At 33.7% G+C, this 23650-nt stretch overlaps 1 protein-coding gene across 2 annotated transcripts in view; it reads left to right on the forward strand.

Moving 5' to 3' along the window:
• Positions 1 to 23650, forward strand: part of LOC126775248 (uncharacterized protein CG3556) — a 115008-nt gene that overhangs the window by 15918 nt on the left and 75440 nt on the right. Inside the window, exon 2 of one of the 2 annotated variants that reach the window (XM_050497045.1) lies at positions 14627 to 14668. The gene's annotated coding sequence lies outside the window, so the exon portion shown is untranslated. The remainder of the gene's footprint in view (positions 1 to 14626; positions 14669 to 23650) is intronic. The other variant, XM_050497046.1, reaches the window with a different exon arrangement.

Here is a 23650-nt window from a genome sequence, read left to right on the forward strand (position 1 = left end):
TAAGTTAACGGTCAAACAATTGCCTATTAAGTGTAAAAAAAGAAAAAAAAAACAATTGAACTGAATCTGATGATAAAATACAGTACAAACTTGAAGTGCAGACATGGAAATTTTAATATTTCATAGTTCGTCAATTTTTCAAGTCGGAAATGTATATAGGTAGACTATTAAAAAAAGTTACAAAAACAGGTCCGCAATAGGGAATGAAAAATAATAAGATTTTAGAGGTTTCCGCATTTTGTCAAGATAGAATGAGTAGATAGATATTAAGTTACACACCGCCTTCGTGTTACTGATTAGATTGAGGGTAGATAGTGCCTTCAGGCATTAAGTTCGTCTTTTGTACCAACTGCAATAACTTCGTCAATAAAGTTTTTGAATAAATAAAAATAAAATATAAACTATGAATATAGAGGTTTTTTGATACAAACAAACGGATAGTTGTTAAAAACTTTTAAATTATGTCTTCTTAATTTTTTGAAGGTATATGTATTTTCATTTATATACATAAGTATCTTAGAAGAAATAATACGACCGTATACCGTAATAGTAGCTATCAATTTTAACCATTATAAAAATGTACTTAAATTCCTTTAACAAATTATGCGCAATGAAAAAACATAACCGTAACGTTTGGTTTAACCGGGTTGATTAAGATTCTTACCACGGATCGGAGATGCTGCGGGATCGTGTCAATATAACGCATCGATGACCCTCGCTTGCTACGCTCGTAGCTCGGTGAAGCTCTCCTCAGGCGGCGAACGTGACCGTTTTTACACATTAGTATTCTCCCAAAATAACCTTGACAAGTCAATCCCCACGCAGGTCGGTTAGAGACCGACACGCCATGTCACTAGAGCCCTCCAATGTTCCCGCTACTTTGACACCGTTCTGACGGGGAACGCGGGTCTGCTGATAAACATATCCTCCAAAATTTCCAAAGGCAGAAGACGCGTAAGGAATGCTGCCGGCTCTTGAATATCTCGCTCACTGCTGCGAACTTTGGATCGTAGTCCTGCAATGGTGGACAACCATATGTGTGGCCAGACGAGCCTTTATGTGCTAACAACTAGACCAACGGAGCACTCAGAAAACTAGATATAAAATAATTATGCAAATATTGAAGCAAATGCTGGTGATATTTAAACAGAACCACATTACATATTCTCTCTGCATTCATTGTTTAAAAAAATACTTACAAGAGTAATTTCTTAAAACAATGAATCCAAAGAGAATATGTTCCTGCTTAGAGTAACTCGTGCTCATGAATAAAATAATTTATATCTGATCTAAATTTTAATAAGGTATTTTATCTCACCACTTTCCATCGACTTACATTCAATTACAAAAAAGTCAGATTTACCTCAAGTTTCTTAAACATTAGTCAAAGTCTCTAATCTGATTGTCCATTGAGACATCCGCCAACGATCAAAGGTCAATCAGATTTAATGAGAGTTAGTTTGATTTTAATCAACACAAGCAGGTTAGTATTTCAAAATATAATCGCTACAATGTAAACTAAGTAAAACATTGCTTAGCGGCTGTTTAAGCAAACACTGATTTCGCTCTTTCTTTCATTATTGATTTGACATTCAAAAGAAGAAGACAACGTTGTTCAACTAATCGTCCGCTAAACGAAGACTGTAAGTAGGTCCGTAAGGTGCTTACTATGCACTGAACTCAATAATAAGATGCAAATGCCGACTGGAAACACTCTCGATAAAAGCGTAAGTCCGTTAGCAACGCGCCATTCATTTAAATGTATAATTCACGTCTACATTTATTCAGTACATTTAAAGTCTACGTTTAAATTAAAAAAATGTGTTAGAATCTTTCTCGATATTTATATTTATTTATTTTTTTATATTTACCTAATGATGTATAAACATATTTCTTTATTTATAATAGATAAAAAATCATCATCGCCGATAGAGATTGGCGCTGTAATAAATATTAACCATTCCTTGCATTTATACAACGCTAATTCAACCAATCGCAAACGTGGACTTACCTTAGTCCAATGACTAACAAAAAACAAATACTGCACCACCACCACCTTTACTGATGGTAGGGCTGGGTAAGTACCACTCACTCAGATATTATACCGCAAAACAGCAGTACTTGTTGCGTTCCGGTTCGAAGGGTGAGTGAGCCAGTGTAATTACAGGCACAAGGGACATAACATCTTAATTCCCAAGGCGGGTAGTGCATTGGTGATGTAAGCGATGGTTAACATTTCTTACAATGCCAATGTCTATGGGCGTTGGTGACCACTTACCATCAGGTGGCCAATATGCTCGTCTGCCTACCTGTACTATAAAAAAAAAAAAAGAAAAAAAAACGACTTCGTTCAAACTGCTCTACCCGGTAGTGACTCAACCGTATTATTATTCTCGTAGTTATTAGCGAATTAAATCTAGTGGTATTTTGTGACATGATATTGTATATTGTTATATATCATATAACAATATACCATACTGATATTACATGATAAAAATGAAACGCCGAGTTTCTTTAGACGGTTCTTCTCAGGGTTGCGTATTTCTTTTCTGAACCGGTAGTTTCTTATTTGATATTCAATGAGTTAGTGTAATGCTTCTATATTGAATGAAGGATTTTGATTTCATTTGACATAAGAAAGTTCGACCGGCTATCACTGTACTGTTTTGCAAATAAATATATTTAAACATATTTATTTTATCACAAAGACTATACAACACAGTAGATTAACAATTCCCATCATTAATATTATGTAATGCGATATGTAGAATATAGTTAAAGCTACAGCGCATTTCTGTGTAGCGTAGAAGAGTGGCTACGGAAGTCCTACGTCTATATTGCTACAAGATCCCTTCAAAGTATGCAGAGATAGAATAAAGTTACGTTAATTACGGTGTTGTAGTTAGAAATTACAGAAATTTACAAATCCTTTTATAAAGTTTTGTTATTTATAGTATACATGGTAGTAGGGCTTCGTGTAAGCCCGTCTACTACCCCTCTACCACCCACTTATCACATATTGTATTATTAATAGCAATACTTAATATCGCTGTATTCCGGTTTAAAGTGAGTGAGCCAGTGTTACTACAGGCACAGGGGCATAACATCTTAATTCCCAAGGTTGGTGGCACGTTGACGATATAAGGAATGTTTAATATCGGGTGGCCTATTTGTCCGTCCGTCTACTTATTTAAAAAAAAAACTAACTTTCGCTTAAAGAGAGACTGGTCCACGATTTTCTGACTTAGTTGGTGACGTAACAATGTCATATATAAAACTCTAAATCGATTTTGTTATACATATATATCTCAATTGCATATCAGATAGAGTAGTAGTTTTTGCCTTAATCAAAAAAAAAACGCATACAATTCAACTTGTAACTTAACAAACATTTAAAAGTAAACAAATATTAAAATTGAATCAACTAATGTTGAAAGATGAAGAACAAACTTTTATTGAATCTATGTGTGTTTATTCAGTTTGATTAAAAGTCTGCCCAGACGTGACGAGTTGCTTTCGATTTACCATTTAATCGACCAAAGCGACCCGTAGTATACCACAACAATAAACTCCAATGAAAGAATAGCAAACAAACACATCACTTGATATAAATAACAAACAAAATAAATTAATGCAATATTGACGCTTATGCAGTTTTAGTAAGTTCCATAATCGTTTACACTTAGTTGAGCAATTTACACATTGTGTAGACAGAGGATTAATCGATTGTCGATGTTGCTTCACGAGGAAATTTTTATCCCATAGCATTAATATCTTTAAATCTTTGTGCTAAGGGCGACAATAGCGTACAATCTATATCGATTTAAATTGTATGCACCATAGATTGAGTGAGTTGCTTATGAACCTTATTTTTATGTATTTATGACTTATAATGGCTTGTTTTCTTAAACTATTGTATTTCCCGGTAGCTTATCTTTGGTGTCATATACCATCTATATGTAGGCTATAAATCTTAATAGAAATTTGCACCATAGAAGTTATAGTGTTGTTATTACCTATATATTTGTTAGGTATATGTACGTATTTACCGGTCGTTTACGAGTTGTTTGTAAACCGTTCCTGTTATTGAAAATGGATTGAATGAACTAGCAAGAATAAAACAAAGAGTATTTGGAAATCAAATTCATTCAACCAGCTGGCATTTGTCACGAAGTCGCTGTCAGCAGCGAGTTTATAACAAGAATGTAACCACAACATATCAAAATTGAACTTAAGAAGGCACAGACGCAAAATTGATACCAATACCTTAAAAAAACTGTTCTACGATCGGTCAAGTATGCTTTATATATGTAAGTTTTAATTACGAGTAAATATTTTACATAATTGTTTTTATTCATTAACAAAATTTTTTAAGTGGAAACTTTATTGGTTTATGATTTAGTAATAATTCCTTAATTCTATGTAATAACACACTGTATGTTTTCCAAATATAAATAAAATAAAAATAAAATAAAATAAAATAAATAATTCTGAAAAAAAGATCTATTCAGAACATTCATTACATATTTATTCAAATACAAATCTGAGAATTACTAAAACCTTCTAATTTTGAATATTTAAATTAATTAAATTGTGGGATTACGCAAAGGGCTCTCAGTTTTCAAGTATTACAATGTATTTATACCATACAATCAAGATCCGTTAGACATTGTTCTGTTTAGATTATATAAAGGACTATCTACATATCTATCTACATATTATAAAACAAAGAACCTGGCACGTCTGTCTGAATGAGATACAATTCCTACTTAACGGATTTTCATATTGTTTTCACCGATAAACGTAGTGAGGAAACGTCATGAGGAAGGTTTAGGTGTATAATTAATTAAGGTTTTGGGTAAATTGGCTGAAATATGACAGTGTTATATTGAGATGATTAGCGTACACCAAAAGATTTTTTTTAATCTTCTTAGAACATTATGCACACGACTATCTGATCCCAAACTAAGCAGAGCTTGTGCTGTGGAAACCAGACAACTGATATACTACATATACTACTTTTCTTTTGTAAATACATACTTATATAGATAATTACACTCAGGACATACAGACATGTTCAAGCACACAAATGTCTGTCCTGAGTGAGAATCGAACCCACAACTGGTGGTAGAGCTTAGTGGAAGCTCGTCTGGGTAGGTACCACCCACTCATCAGATATTCTACCGCAAAACAGCAATACTTGATATTGTTGTGTTCCGGTTTGAAGGGTGAGTGAGCCAGTGTAATTACAGGCACAAGGGACATAAAATCTCAGTTCCCAAGGTTGGTGGCGCATTGGCTATAAGCGATGGTTGACATTTCTTACAATGCCAGTGTCTAAGGGCGTTTGGTGACCACTTACCATCAGGTGGCCCATATGCTCGTCCACCTTCCTATTCTATAAAAAAAAAAACAATTTTCGGCGTGCAAGGCAATCTACCAACCACGCCAATCAGCCTATTTATATTATTTTGAATACATTATGTGTTTTATGATCACACTTATTCTACCCGTGTGTTTACGCCGAACTAAAATCGGGGGATCAAACGGTAAATGAAACCAAGGAAGAGCTTTCCACTGTTCACACTTTAATTTATTTTGTCTGATCATTTTAACAAAATCACTTTTACATTATATATATTCAGTAGCGAATCTAGACAGCGCGATTCAGGAAACTGACAGATTTTATTACCGCCATCTATCGCTATCGAGTAGTAACACATGCCATTGTACACCGTGTGAGACCGGTGCGGATAGCTAATATATAATGATTGGCATAATGCGCTCCAGTGCCATCTACATTTTCATAATTTTTAAAATATTTACTACTTTTATTTCACCTATGTAATTTAAGTTCTAAATAAATTTAAAGCTTCTAACTAAACGGCGATTGTGATAGGATTTTATAGAATAGGTAGGTGGACGGGCAAATGTCGGTCACGTGATTGTTAGTGGTCACCAACGCCCATAGACATTGGTACTGTAAGAAATATTAACCATCCCTTACGTTATCAATGCGCCACTAACCCACTAACTAGTGCCTGTATTTCACTGGCTCACTCAGATTTTAAACAGGCCTAACCACCAAGTTACAAAGCCCTACCGCTATCTAACAACAATACTATATAGAATACTAAACAACCTGTTCGTCTAGAGAAAAGGAAGCCTTAGCCCAGCAGCATTTACAGGCGATTACTTTATAAACATAATACCTATAAAAACTAAACTTTTAAAAGAATTTCAATAAACAAATGCCTGTCTGAAAACAATATTTACATATATTCGGAAATATTTTTCAACATCCTTTGTCTGAACGCACCAATGTATTTTAATAAAACGAACGGGTGAGCCATGCTAGTCGAGATGTCCCCGTGGAGAGATCAAGGCAATCTTAATAGAGTCACAGGTATATAAACGATGTTTTTGTAAATATACTAATTTACTTTTTATATGTAATATCGGACCTGTATAAAAATATTAAATACACTAATGATAATGCACCGTACTTCATGAAATAAGATGTTATGTCCCTTGTGTCTATACACACACACACTTACTATTCAAACCGGAAGCGTATATTAAGTTAAACGTCCTAGGATATTATCTAACTTGGTCTGCGAACTTGCAAAACGTATTCCATTGTAGCGTAACTTCTTAAGAGATATCTAACCGTGTACAAAGCGAGAGTAATTCCGTTTTGTTACATTACATTTACAGTTCGTATTGGCTCAACCGGACCAAACCCGAACCGTTCAGAGCAGCGTAGAATGTAGACTGTGTTAAAATAGAGCCGAGACGGCCCAGTGGAAGATTATATATTCCAACCTGGATGAGCAACACAAAATTTGTTGGTAATTAATCTTAATAGAGTCACAGGTATATAAACGATGTTTTTGTAAATATACTAATTTACTTTTTATATGTAATATCGGACCTGTATAAAAATATTAAACACACTAATGATAATGCACCGTACTTCATGAAATAAGATGTTATGTCCCTTGTGTGCATACACACACACACACTTACTATTCAAACCGGAACGCAATAATCCTAAGTAGTGCTGCTTGGCGTAAAATATATGAATAGTACCAAACCAGGCGGATCTTGCAAAAACCCATACCACTAACTTCGGCAAAAATTCACACGTGAAACATCATGGGGAATGAACTGTAAATGTATAGCTATATAAGCTCTATATATTCTCCTTAACGTGAAATAAGGAATTTTCCCCGTGGGGCATACACTGGATATATTTTTAAACAAATAAATATATACATATGTATTTCCCTATTTAAGGCGCTGTATGCAAAACTTGTTGATAAAATTTTCAATAACTATGAAACCAGTTTTAGTTCCTACTCAGACATTCCGTACGAACAATAAACAGGAAACGGCAGAGAACTACCTAACAGGAACTGATGTATACGTATGTACATTCCCATTTCCGGTAGTTAAGCTCAAGTTGTACGCGATAGCGTTTAATAAAATATTCATTAATATTTCTACATCCAGTTCTCGGTATATCACAACTCTCTTGACCTCGTTTCATTCCTCGTATTTGTGGTCGGTGCATTGTGGTTATCTCTTCCATGTTTTTTTTTTATATAGAGTAGGAAGAAGGACGAGCATATGGGCCACCTGATGGTGAGTGGTCACCAACGCCCTTAGACATTAGCATTGTAAGAAATTTCAACCATCGCTTACATAGCCAATGCGCCACCAACCTTGGAAACTAAGATTTTATGTCCCTTGTGCCTGTAATTACAATGGCTCACTTACCCTTCAAACCGGAACACAACAATATCAATGACTGCTTTTTTGCGGTAGAATATCTGATGAGTGGGTGGTACCTACCCAGACGAGCTTGCACAAAGCCCTACCACCGGTAAACTATAATGTAATGTATAACTATCTCTAGTCGTATGCTGTTACTGGCTTCTTCAACGTGTCAAATATTTGTTACACAGCTTGTGTATGTTATTCTGCTGGGTTAAGATATCCTTTTTTTGAGATGTCACAAACTTTTTCCTCCGCGATGCTTCGATTCTGGCTGGGGGACAATAGCAGACTTTCATTGATTTACACTTTCGTCTCGGCATCTCGATATTTCGAAATGTATTATAAGCATAAATTACAAATATGAGTTTTCATGTTTGCTTCGGTTTAACTTCACATGTTCATATGACGTGGCTATTCCGGCCCTTTTACCTTACAGTCATTTTGTTATAATGTTATCTCAATAAAATGACAGTGAATAGCTGAATAAGAGTACCTACTCAGTCGCGTAGGTTTTGGAGAGGAAGAGTTGGCTATAATGATAATTATCCAATTAAAAACGAAACGATACTTGTGTGTGTAAATGTGGAAGTTAATAAAATCGCTATCATCCCACGTCTTATGTTTCAAATGATATTTGAAAATGGAACTCAAATATAAAGTTCGAAACAAGATCCTAATGTATTCAATTTTACTGCCAAGAATAAATATAAAATAATATTTCAACGAAATAATCTTTTATACAAAGCTTTAGATACACTTAAAATATCAATTAATTATTTGTTCATTTTAAGTTGATGATAGCGTCGCCTATTCATGAGAAATATTAATATTTATATTTATAATAATTTCTGTAATATCCTAACTAGGTCTAGTGGGTAAAACTTGTCGATTTTATCTGAATATTTCGGAGTCCTTCATTATGTGCTTAATTTACTCTCGTAATTACCGATGAAATATAACGTTGTTAAAAGCCTGCACGTACTGGATTAAATTGGCAAGCTTCAGCCGGAATTAGTGGCTAGAAGTATAACCTAATATCGTTGAAGTGAGTTCAAGCCTGGGCACCGTGTGATTTCATGTGCGTAATTCATGTTTATTCGTTTCGTGCTTAGCAGTAAAAAGAAACATCTTGAGGAAACCTGCACATGTCGAAATTCTGCCACATATATATATATATATATCCACCAATCCGCATCGGGCGAATGGAGGATTACGCTTCGAACCTTTTGTCTATACATTGAACACTTATACTGTTGCTTTTAATACAACCCCAGTACCAGTTCCATTAACCCATAAATCCCTAGAGGCACCCCTAGAATATTTATAAATTTAATGTAATTAATTATGCATTTTTGCCGGAATAACTTCCAGCATTCCGAGTATGAATCAGAAAACTGTAAAAATTAGAGACCATTACGTGATTTAATACTATAAAAAAAAATACCTTAATGTTTTCAATAAGTTATAACACTTGAAAATATAATGTTATGTATAATTAGCGTTGTATGAAATAATAAACGTTCCTTAAATCGCCGCCAACCTCGGGAACTACATGAGTTACACTGGCTTACTCACCATTCAAATTGGATAACAGTACTAAATATTGCTCCGGTAGAATGTGTGATGTGTGGGTGCTACCTACCCAAACGAGCTTGCTCAAAGTTGCTATCAAGTATACTTTATATAAGTACATAAATACAGACGATAATTTATTAAGCGTATATTAAGTTAAACGTCCTAGGATATTATCTAACTTGGTCTGCGAACTTGCAAAACGTATTCCATTGTAGCGTAACTTCTTAAGAGATATCTAACCGTGTACAAAGCGAGAGTAATTCCGTTTAGTTACATTACATTTACAGTTCGTATTGGCTCAACCGGACCAAACCCGAACCGTTCAGAGCAGCGTAGAATGTAGACTGTGTTAAAATAGAGCCGAGACGGCCCAGTGGAAGATTATATATTCCAACCTGGATGAGCAACACAAAATTTGTTGGTAATTAATTTATGTTTAAAATTAATCTTGTAAGAAAACCTATTCGAAGATGTGTTGGATGAAAATCCATCTAATGTGTATCCAATCCACATTGGAATAACCTGGTGGAAACTCCATACCTTCACATTCAACTGTAACATATCTATATAAAATTAAGTATAAACGTATGTATGAAATCAAGTAAATTTAATGACATACGTAAAAGAATCACGTTTTGCGAAAAACAGAAATCGTGAAAACCGTTACTCGAAAACGCATTGAGCTATAAAAGTCATTGTGTCTTTCGTATTCAGGCGATTTTCAGGAAAATAAAACGAGGCATAACCGATAAAAAAGCCCCAGCATATTCGTTTACACATGAATGGGCACACAAGCGTAACGAGCACACACACAAAGACAAAGGGACTGAGCTGTTGCTATGCATCTGACAATGTGTTTAAAATGTATGTACAGATATATAACTACGTAAACCTGGACGATATTGTCCTGCTTGTATATAGCAAAAGTCATCGAGATCGATTGACGCCATCTTGCGACGAGCTACAATAAAGCTTTTAGTATAAAAACCTTGTATATGTACACGCACGCATGCATACACATTCACATAGACACTCACACATGCACTAAAACACACTTCTTATAGTGAGCAATATAAATATATCTTTATTTACTTTATAATATTTAATTAACTTACGTATGTCTAACCATACTTCTTGAAATATATATATTTAAGTAATATAAACTGTAAGCATTTTATGTTTGTCAAATAATGTTATATCAATTGAGGGTCGAGGGCCTCGTAATCTGAAGTATAGGATCTGTGTGTGCACCTTTTTTAGAACCACTTACCGCAGACATAATATAATAAACTGCATCCAGCTGATAAGACAAACTTCTATTATATGGAGAAATAATTTCATTAATTTATTAAAACCCTAAAACGTAATCTTAACCTATGATCGTGGTTTCAAATCCGAACAAGCCTTACTGAATTGTCAGCACAAGACATATACAATAAAGTGTTCATTCATCGCGATCGGCGGTGAAGGAAAACATGGCGAACCACGCTGCATTATTTTAAGCATATTCAGGTTTTTTTATGGAATAGGAAGGCGGACGAGCATACGGGCCACCTGATGGTAAGTGGTCACCAGCGCCCATAGACATTAGCTTTATAAGAAATGTTAACCATCGCTTACATCACCAATGCGCCACCAACCTTAGGAACTAAGATGCTATGTCCCTTGTGGATGTAATTACACTGGCTACTCACCCTTCAAACCGGAGCACAACAATACCAAGTACAAGTTGAAGTAAGTTTTACGGTAGAATATCTGATGAGTGGGTGGTACCTACCTAGATGAGCTTGCACAAAGAGTATCAAAGCTCTACCACCAGTATTAATTGCGATATGCTATATGGTTGCGGGCGATATGTTCCTATCTTATATCATGGCTCGTCACGTGTATGTATGTGCGTTTATAAATGCAAGCCACGTCGCTGTGATACATAACCTCACTTGTGTAATACGTGGTGAACGTTGTGTGGCCTGTGAATAGTACACACTGATTTATCTCTTTCAATCATCAGTAATTTAAAATTCGAAAGAAGAAGACAAAGCATTGTGAAAATGTTTATTAAGTTATCTAGTAAAATGATACATATGAGTTGTTTCGATTTTAGATGCAAATATTAAAACAAGAACATTAAATTCACACATATGACATTAATAATCTAAATTGAAAGCGATTGTAACTTCGAAGCTTATGTAATAATATTATATACTAAAATTATCTCAGAAACGCGCTTCATCTTTTATTTGTAATAATATGATTTGTATCGTAACAAAAATATAGTTTATTTATAAATGTTCATTAATAGTATAAGTTTAGCTTTCATTCAAAGCTTTCATTTAAATACATTTAAAATAAATATATATATATATATAACATAAGAATAAATGGTTGAACAAATACAATTAGCTTTAATATACAAATATTTTATTTATCTTTATATTTTATTATATATATGATCTTGTATAAGTTTTATGTAAGTATATTGGCTTATTAATTTTTTTCAGTTACGCATTGAAATAAAACGCATCCTCATTTATTAGCATAGATTAATATATGCTTTAAATCTAATACATAAATGAAGTTTTATTGTTTTAATAGAAATCACATGTAACGAGAAATGAGCATATTTTAAAATAAAATTTCACTGAATCGTTTCAGACTCTCCCCGTATTTCACTGCGGAGCGCAATTCGCCTATTGTTTAACCGCTTGAGACGCACACACATACAACACTGCAGTTCACGACAAGTGGAAAAGTAGCGTTAGCAAAACATAGCAAAATAATGTTAGTAACATTTTAAAAGAGTACTTTAATAAAGCTTAGGGCTTAATGTGGTTGGTAGTGTTTCTATACGCTATTTTTTAGAAAATTGCGTTGAGTAAATCAAACCTTCAATACTGATTCGTATACATATAATTTGATTTTATTCAATATATTTTACATATAAAAATTAAAATTAATTAATTAAAAATAGCTACTGTACAAATCATGATCGCTTGGTTAGGCTAAGGAGGGGCCCCCGTTCTCCAGGGAACCAGTTTCAGTCCATGAGGTCTCTTGCCATCATCGTGACTAATAACACGGTGCTTAATAATACTAGGAACGTCAAAAGAGGCAAGAGCTTTTTTATTATATAATTAGGAGAACAGGGTAGAAAAGCCTTTCTTGATCAAAATTAACTTGATACATTATGAAATGTCACAAAACTTAAACCACAAGTCGGAGATATGACAAGATAATTCGGTAAGCGAATTAAAATTTAATAAAGCGTTTTTTTTTCTGACGGTAGTTAGTCACCCCATGAATGCATGAGGCGCTGGCATTATGCCAACGGTACGTATCTCAGATTTGCTAATAGATAAATCGCAGTGCATTCAACCCGGTTAGTATGATATCTGCGCCTAGATTTATAGTCCACTGACCAAATCCTGACAGTACACTATGTAATTGAATTATTGTTAAATAGAAAAGATTAACTACTGAGATTGTTGCCTGTTCTTCTCGGTATAATCTCCATTACGAGCCGGTAGTAGTTTAACGTTAGATGTAATTCCACAAAGTCACGATTTGAAAGTGCTCGCAAAAACTAAGTTAAAGTATATATATTTTAAATATTAAAATTGACAGGATCATACTAAAAGCTAAAACCTTCTCCTCAAAAAGGAGAGGAGGCCTAAGCCCAGCAGTGGGACATTAACAGGTTAGTGTATACTAAAAGTTTACACGTGAAGTCAAAAGTGGTTGTATATCGACCAAAATAAATATATTATTTTTTTTTTAAATTGTCAGCAACAAATCAAAAACGCTTTTGTGCTTTAGGTTCAATATTGCTTCATACCAAAAGAGAATGGCCAAAATGTATGGACCTTGGTCCAAATTACCACCACTCACGAGAACTATGTCCTAAAATAGTCTACATACTGAGCCATTATAACCAGACCGTAACAAAAAATACGCACTCAGTTAAAAGTTATAACTAAATGAAAAGTCATGTTTTTGTACCTTTTTATGCGAAAAATATGGTTAATATATGCGCATGTATATATATACATATAAATGCATGACATGCCGCCCGCCCAATGACGCTGTCGAAGACAACTGGGCCAACAGCAACAAGCCAGTCGAAAAAAAGACAAAACAAGTCTCGTTTGTGATGAATATTTGGACCACTTTTGGTCATTGTCCTTTCATCACAATAGGTTCAGTGGTTTTGACGTGAAAGCGTAACAGACACACAGTTTACTTTCGCATTTATAATATTTACAGAGTTCTCTCTTTCTGAAAATATTGATTTGACATTCTAAAGAAGAAGACACAGTAACAGCCTGTTAATGTCCCACGGCTGGGCTAAGGCTTCCTCTCCCTTTTGAGGAGAAGGTTTGGAGCTTATTCCACCACGCTGCTCCAATGCGGATTGGTAGAATACACATGTGGCAGAATTTCAATAAAATTAGACGCATGCAGGTTTCCTCACGATGTTTTCCTTCACTGTCAAGCACGAAATGAATTATAAACACAAATTAAGCACACGAAAATTCAGTGGTGCTTGCCCGGGTTTGAACCCACGATCATCGGCTAAGATTCACGCGTTCTAACCACTAGGTCATCTCGGCTTTTAGAAGAAGACACAGCATTATTTAACTCAACAGACACAGTTGTTTAACTTAACAGACAGCTAAGCAACGTTTATAAAGTAAAGACAAGCCATAACGTAACAAGCGTAACTTATTTGAAAAAACAATAAAACAACAATATTTTCAATAAATTATCGGTTCATAGGTTCATATATACCAGGAGATTATAAAATCACAGGTGGTACCGGAACTACGTGGTCGGTTGCAAGTTTTTATCGTAAATTATAGCTTTTGTTGTCGGCGTTATCTGTAGGATTTTATAAAGTGGCTTCGTATAAACTTATCGTATTTATTTTTTGTATCGTATTTATTTATTTTTTGTGCAAATATTGTAAATTTATTGATATCGTCATTAAATACTGTCCCGTTAGTCTAGAGTTTAGCATATAATATACTAGGCTGCAATTCCTGAAATCCTGGTTTTTAATTCAGAGTCAGGCCAATAAAACGTTATTTGATTTTTCTGCCAAAAATTTCTCAGTAGTCGACTTTAGAAGTTGAATGTATGTTATAATTACAAATTAATCTTAGTAATAATAACCAAAAATGACCTAAAAATTCCCGAAATTTATATTCCAACTTAAAACCACCTTATCTTTAATGTAATCACAAAGTTATATCTATCTATATATTTTCAGGTCCAACGTCCAACGTTATTAAGCTGTCGGAGAAAAAAGCCGGTGAGTATCCCTTATCTTTTACTTAAAGCCCTTTTCAAACATTTGGACGTTATCTACGAAAATTTTCATACTTTTAAAAACTCTATTAAAAGGATCAAACTGAATGATACGTGGTTTTTTTTAAATATATATGATATTAAAATATAAATAGCACATTGTATTAATTTCTTTAGATAATATGAGGCTGTCTATGCGTACGAAACAATGAATTTAATTTAAAAAAAAAACGTATCATTTTAAGCCGTTGACGGATTACCTGGTGAATAAAACATAAAAAAAGTTAAATAAAAAATAAAGTTGCAATATTAATGTTTATTTGGATGGATTTTCTCGCGTTTTTACAGATGAATTAAACATAATGTTATATACTTTCACATTAAATGATAAATCTAAGGTCTATTACAGTACTTTAAGGTTTACTGAAGGACATCCCTTTTTGGGATAAAACTAGGCAGTTTTGCAAACGTGTTCAGAGGCCTGTATACGTTTCATTTCGCATAGTATTAACTTTCGTCTTGTTTTATGTGTATTTATAAAGATAATAAACAAACTGATTAAGAAGATAGATATATCTCGAGGTATTCAATTAATTTTAGTTTTGATATTACGGTATGTACTTAATTAATTGACTGCCTCGTTGGTCTAGTGGATTGATGTGAGGCCGCAGACCCGGAGGTCTTGGGTTCAATTCCTAGGTCGGGCCAATAAAATGTTATTGGGTTTTTTGTCAGAAAATTCTCAGTAGCAGCCCGGAGTCTGGAAGTTGGAAGTTTGTACAATCCCGTGCCTCGGAAAGCACGTAAAGCCGTGGTCCTGCGCCTGAACTCTTTTGGGTCGTGTCGGATTGCCGTCCCATCGGATTATGAGAGTAAGGGAATTGAGAGTGCACCTTGTGTTTGCGCACTCGGAATCGGTCTGGAGGACATTATTATTATTATATGGTAATATCGATATAGATGTCGCATAGTGAAAGTCAGATTGGAATTGAATCGGTATATCGTTGCCTTTATAAGCTAGTATAATTGACCCCCTGGTCGTCGAGTCGAGCCAATATGAACTGTAAATGTAATGAAGCCAAACGGAATAACTGTCACATGTACACGCTTCGATATCTCCTAAGAATAAGTTACGTCACAATAGAATAGGTTTTGTTAGTTCGCAGACCAAGTTAGCTAATATTCTTGGACGTTTAACCAAATATACGCTTATTGAATTTTCGTCTGTATTTATGTACTTACATAAAGTTACTTTATATAGATGGCAGGACTTTGGGCAAACCCGTCTGTGTAGGTACCAACTTGTCATATATACTACCGCAGCAATATTTAGTAATGTTGTGTTCGAATTTCATTTTTATTTTTTATTTTTAACCACATACTTATTTACGCCCTACATTTATACATTAAGTATATCTTTGTATTAAGCAGATCTAGGAAATGAACCTAGGAACTCGGGATATACAGCCTTATAAGTTAGCCACTAGATCAACAGCAGTTTAAGATAGTTTTAATCACTGTGTGTCGGGACCCTTATACCTTTATCCTCTTAACTGTTATCGCAAAATTCAAGCAACAAAGGGGAATAAAATACCTAAGTTATTAATTTTTAAGGCGTGGGGAATATATGGATGAAGTAGGGGATTTTATAAAACCCAGTGACGCAAGCAGCTACGCCGTAACCAATGCCAGCTGACACCAAAAATTCATTTAGAAATTTTTGGTAATCGTAAATTATAAAATTATATATTATTATCTATTGTAATAAGCATGTCTGAAATAAAAATCTGAATGATTTAAAAAATTTGAACTATAAATAAAAATTTGTTCTCAAAATATACTTATGCAGGAAACAATAACAATAGTACATATATAAGTATTAACAAACACACACATACATAAAACTTTCACTAAAACCCAGAATCAATCTCAAGAAACGTCCCAAATACTAAATGAAACCCGTCATCTCATTTTTGCTACTAGGGCTTTGTGTAAGATTTTCTGAGTATCATCAATCATTCTACCTTCTTATTTCTGCATATAAAAAGGCTACCTTCTCAACATATTGACAATATACCGAAAAACGAGTATAGAGCCTTTGTAATTAAACATTCTAGTTCTGATAATCTTTTTTTTCGAAAGCGTTGAATCTCAATGTCTTGGATTAAATAAGAACTCAATAGTACGTGAAGCAACACATATGTCTATCGCTCTCTTACTTCAGTAAAATGATAATTCGATTTTTGCAAGGATTATTTGCTTTCCAATGCGTAGTAACTAAGCAATATAATAGTAACTAAGCACCGTCAAATTATTTATACATTTTTTTTTGAAAATCTATCAAGTTTTCAGTTTCATTGGTCCGAAATCGCAGGCCCATCTGCAACGTTATCTGCTAGATAATGGACGAGACATTTAATGGTTAGTGCAACTTCTGAAATAGAAACTGCTAAGGAAATGCACTTTCGAGATGGCTTTATAATTTATATTCCATTCACGTTTCAACATCCAATTTTGGATTTACTAAGGCTTTTCATAAATTCCATTTTCTTGATGCAGTAACTTTTTATTAAATTCTACAATTTCAAATACATATAAAAATATATTTAATTTCTTTTTACATAATAGCCTTATGCCACCATCGGTATACTAATCTACTGTTCTGTTATACGAATACATGTGGCAGAATTCTTCAGTTAGAGATTTCACGATGTATTCCTGCACCGTCTAGTGAGTTATAAAAATAAATTAGGCATATGAAAACGCAATGCTACTTGCCCGTATTTTAACCGGTAAGATTCAATTACGATCCATGTCTTTTAACCACTGAACTGAAAGTGAGAGGAGTTAAGTTTGCATTTATATAAAACCTTTTTTCTACAAGAAAAAGTCTGCCTGCCTAGTTTCTCAGTACATTTTTAATCTGTTCTCTATAAATCTGAAAAAAAGAAGACCTTAAACGAAGAGGAAAGCATCTCGGAATCCATTTCTCGTTTTTGGCTGTTAAGGAAACCTAAAATAGATGAAAGGAAAAGAGTGAAAACAGCGCAACGTTTATTTTAAAATAGGGAAATTTTAAATACAAATTCAAAATTGGAATACAAGTAAAATATAAAAAACCCACAACAATATTAACTTAAAATCTCTCAGAACCGCCTTGAATCGGGTAATCGAGTATGGTTACTTGAAATAAATTGTACCAGGACAACATAAAGAGCAAGTACGTGCCTTTGCAATCTGCCTCCATTATACCGACTATGAAATTCATGACACGCTGCGAAATGGCGTCTCGTAAATAGTCCGGTTCTCTTTCACATCTCGTTGATCTCACGACTAAAGAAAGGGGTGATTAAGTGACTAACGACGTCTACTCGAAATGTTTTTATAAAAATTCTCTTTATACTTAGTTTAAAATTCGTCTTAAGTAGTAACAACCAAACTTAGTTTGAGGAGCTTTGTACAGTCCTTAGGTAGGTTTTTCGTACACGGCTCCGCCTGCGTATTAGAAGAGGTGTTAAGTGTTAGGTATAAAAAAGTACCCTATATCCTTCCGTGAACCTAATAACAGTAACTTATTTAGTTAATAACATAAAAAAAATGTTTTGTTTTTTTTTTATATTACCCCATTCTTTTTTTAATTATAAATTCTTTTACTTACCATTTGTAATTTTATTACCAGCTGCCGGGCATTTTTATATACTTTATGACGAAGTAACGATGCTACCAAAGCTGGCTTAATTATTATTTATTAAAATAACAGTAGTACCAAAAGTTCATTTTTGATATGATAAAAAAATACAACCAATTATGTCGTGCATTTTCTAAAATCGACTCACAATTTTATTCTGAAATGTTTTTATAAAACATGACGTCATACTAAATTAATTGGTTTTACTTTAGTCAATAGCCTGTTATGTATTAATCAATCATGTAAATTAATATAATATGAATAGCCTATTCCAAACAAGAGTAGTCAAGACAAATAACCAACGTTGACATTTAATTGTATGATATTATTGGTCAAATTATTGAACACTCTGTGATATTCATTATGGATACCCGAAAACTCAAGACCTCGGGATCTTCGATCTTATATCAATGAGGCAGTGTTTCTATATTTCTACTGGTGGTAGAGCTTTGTCCAAGCTCGTAGTAGGTACCACCCACTCATCAAATATTATACCGCAAAACAGCAGTACTTATTATTGTTGTGTTCCGGTTTGAAGGGTGAGTGAGCCAGTGTAATTACAGGCACAAGGGACATAAAATCTTAGTTCCCAAGGTTGGTGGCGCATTGGCTATGTAAGCGATGGTTGACATTTCTTACAATGCCAATGTCTAAGGGCGTTTGGTGACCACTTACCATCAGGTGGCCCATATGTTCGTCTGTCTTCCTATTTTATAAAAAAAAAAACAATTGTAAACAAACATATGCTCTAAAATATTTCATTCGCGAATGGCTACCCGGTAAGTTTGGCTGCTCTGGTCTAAATTCAATTAGTAGGACATTATTCATCCTTACATTTATTGCGATAATGTAAACAAGGAGCATATAAAAACAATTACAAAATAATAAATAATAAAAATAATATCCTGGGACATTATTCACACACGGCCATCTGATCCCAAGCTAAGCTGAGCTTGTACTATGGAAACCAGACAACTGATATACTACATATACTATTTTTCTTTTGTAAATACATACTTATATAGGTAATTACACCCAGACTCAGGACAAACAGACATGTTCATGCACACAAATATCTGTCCTGGGTGGGAATCGAGCCCACATCCTTCAGCGTGAAAGGCAAGTATCTACCAACCACGCCAACCGACCCGTCATATAACGTCATAATAACACAAAAATATGACCGACTATACTTCTGCTGATAATTGGATTACCCTAATAACGGATAATGACGATTACAAACATCGACAAACGTTCAAATATGTGCGTTATATTTTAATTCACCCCTCTATTTACAAACGCGTGTTTGCTTTCCAATAAGCCATTAGATTATTGAACACAGATGGTAAATATAGGTAGATTAATCTCACAGACTTCGAAAATTGGTGAACAAATTTGTACGTGTCTTTACGTGGTTATTCGTTGATTGGAATTACTAATAACATTCAGGCGAAAGTGAGTTTGGCTGTTTATATCATTGTTCGTTACGCTTTCACGTTTTAACTACTAAACTGATAGTCATGAAATTCTGCATTCACATTGTCTGTAGTATAGAATAGGACATAGGATACGTTACTTTTGAATCTCTGTTTGTTCACAAGCGGGAGAAGCCGCGGACTGTAACTAGTTTTATATAATTTAATTTTTGACTGACTTCAAAAGAGGATCTATGTTCGACCCTTATATCTTTCTTTATGTACATTTTACATGCACAAATTATCGATAATGGCTACATGATAGTATGAAATCTTTTATATAATAAAAATATATAATTATATATGAGCCGACATTCATGTGATCGTTCATTCTAATAATCTCAGACAGATAGAACAAATCAACAAAACAAATGTAAATCAACATGGATGGACTTAACCCAAACAAATTCAATTTGAATTATTACAAATTCAAGTTTCCTGATTCAATGAAGCATTACACTGACCAACTAACTAATAGTTGAATTAGAAACCGAATTACACCGTAAAAAACCAGACATGAGATTAGACGAAAAACTCATTGAGAATTTTCTCTATGATCGTTTACAAACTATAATATTATAAATGCGAAAGAAAATACGTCTATATGTTACACTTTCACGGCTAAACCACTGATCAATTTTGATGACATTCGATATGGAACAAAGTTTAACTTGCCATCATACACAAAGCAAAACTACGAGTGAAAACTAGTTTTGTATATGAATTACGAGATAGAATCTTCTGTTTTCGTATCTGAGGCTCTCATACGGAGGCCGTAGTGTTATGAAGAAACGGACGGCGTATATTACGTGACATCTGCTGTTGACGGCTTTCGACACTTGGAAAATAGCTGGGACTTTGAATGAACATTTCAAAATTTATTACAAATGATCTTAATAATATTTTAAATTGCATTATGATTGTGACGCTTGGAATCATACTTGCCTTTTTCTTCTTGATATCGAAGTAGAATCTTTTGTCTCTTTTTATCTATTGTTATGTTTATTTAATACTAGCTATTATATTGTATCTTATTATTTATGTACCAAATGTATTCGCACAATTAATTAACACATTACATAATATTAAGCTATAACGATAAAAAATTAGGAATAGAAAAAATCTATATATAATGCGTCTATCACATAAATATAATATGTAAAGATATTTAACTGTAAACAAACAAGTATATAAGTTTTTTTTTTCTAATAACTTGAATGTATGAACAGACTTACATTCTTAGCTAATGCGTCTTACAACACGCCCCGCGTATATTTAACACAAACGTGGAATAATTATATTATATCCGTATAAATCAGAGTTCTTGCGTGGAACTGGAAAAAAATATGGTGTGAGTGCCGAGGTACTCACGAGAATTTATGTGTAAATAACAAATCTTACGCTGACGTTATCTGACGCTCGAAATCTTACGCTAACTCGTTAGACGCTCGAAGTCTCAGTTAGCCCCTTCCTTCCGTGTACCGAGCGCTAAGATGTTTACACATCAATAACAGACAGCAAAACTTACATCTTTATACTATTAGTAAATATAATTATTATGTAACCAATAATAAATATTGCATTGCTAACTTTGCTTTTCAATCATCCGGCTTTGTCCGTCGTAATTAATGCATTTAATGTTCTTTACCCGCCATTTTAATTGTAAAATATTTATTTTGAACATAAAAAATAATAACTAACTAACGTGTAAATTGTTGATTATAGTTTATTTTGTAAATTAAATAAATGAACCTATAGATAAATAGATAAATCAAACCGACACTCTTGACCAAACGTTTCTTTAAAATTCATCTGAAAATTTGCAGACGCAGACTTCAAATAAACAAATACGGTTTATGTAACGTAACCGCTGGCTGCGACATCTTCAATTCGACGAAAATTGCTTGAAAAGATATTTGAAAAAGCTGAAATCCAATTGCTTTAGTTTTAAATAAGTATTCCAAAAAATAATTTAGTTTAGTGTAACTAATTATGTTTAGTATTTAAATAAACTTACACGAAGCAATAAGTAGAGCCGAGATGGCCCAGTGAGTAGAACGCGTGATTGCTTAATTTGTGTTTATAATTCATCTCGTGCTTGATGGAAAACCTGCATGTGTCTAATTTCACTGAAATTCTTCCACATGTGTATTCCACCAACTCGCATTGGAGCAGCGTGGTGAAATACGCCTAAACCTTCTCCTCAAAAAAGGAGAGGAGGCCTTAGCCCAGCAGTGGGACATTCACAGGCTGTTACTGTAACTGTAAATTAAATAATAAAATGAAAATATATAATAAGTTTTATAAAATATTTATTTCGTTTTATCGTTCGTTTCATAAAAATCGAAACAAACGTAATAATTTCATATAAATAGCTTAATTTATTTTATCCAAAACAAAGCTAAAATTAAAATTCGTAGGTTGTATTGAATTTTTTTTTCCTCGTCACCAATTAGTCGACAAACGTTAGACCCGAGAAAAACATACCGTCTGTTTTTCTGAACTCGACGAGCAATATTATTTATAGTATCGCCTGCAATGTCTGCAAACGATCTTTGCATTTCTAGTTTTGTAAACACTTTTTTCAATATTTTGTACAGAAACATATAGACAAGTTTTTTTTTAATTCTGTAGATAAGAGAGACATAGAAGAATTATCGAATCCGCGATACATACGTGTAATTGTAAGATTAGCTACTGAATTACTTGTCGGTTCTATTCGGTAAAATCTAAATTCTAAGACGATTGTTTACATTTGATACAAGCTGCTCGTCCTCGCTTCACGCGGGTATATAAGAAGGAAAATGTATTTCGTATAGGACTTGCGTAACATCCGTTCTAAGTGAACGTCTACGTCGGGGAAGGAGTAACTGTGTTTTAAAAACTGGAGTAACAAATTTCAAACCAATCGGGCGGATAGTTTAGATTTCGAGATGAGTGGCATTTTTCTTATATAGAATGTAAAATGATTGATATATAATAATGTAAATTGGTTCAAAAACATTCGCAAAATCTCATTGAATAATAATATTCGGAACAGAAAAAAACTTTATAAAAAAATTTACATTACAAACAAATACTGGACACTTGACTAGATCATTTAAATTAAAATATAAATAAATAAAGCTTTATACGCGGTTTCGCTCGCGTCATAACAGAATTGCTAAATACCAATTTCCATAGATAATTGCCCCCATCATTATTATCTTAGAAGTTCAATTTTCAAAAAAAATTAATAGTTCTAACCTACTGTTTAAAAAGAACCCGTATGTAAATTTTGATTACAAATATACAAAAAGAAACAAAATTACTCCACTTTAATAACAAAAAAACAGCAAAATATTCAAAGGATTATGTCGAGAGTTCAAGTGAGTCCGCGAAAGCCTTGAAGCTTCTATAAAAAAGTTACCCTTATATAATTAACGTACTTATTTTTAGCGTAGATCAATATCAAATTTAAAACATCATAAAAAGAAAATAATTATCCACAAGAAATCCTTTAACGTGTAGATAAACAATATGGAAATTTATAAAAATAAATAGTACATCAAAACCCGATGTCAGCTTGCTCGCGTGAGCACGTGCGCCTGGATGAATAAATATGTTTGATCAGCACCCATGTGTGCAAATCGTGATACCCTCGAGCTATTTTTATACCCATACGTCAGTGAGAACGGGCAAGGGGAAATGAAAAGCCTGACGGAATATTTATAATGATTTCCTTTTTTAAACGACTGCCCGAAAGAGGTGTGTATCGTTTTCATGGTTCATGTATGCATGTGAGTGTTTAATGCGCCATAACTATTAAATCCCTGAACAGATT

This window comes from Nymphalis io, chromosome 18 (assembly GCF_905147045.1).
Source record: "Nymphalis io chromosome 18, ilAglIoxx1.1, whole genome shotgun sequence".
NCBI classification, from domain to species: domain Eukaryota; kingdom Metazoa; phylum Arthropoda; class Insecta; order Lepidoptera; family Nymphalidae; genus Nymphalis; species Nymphalis io.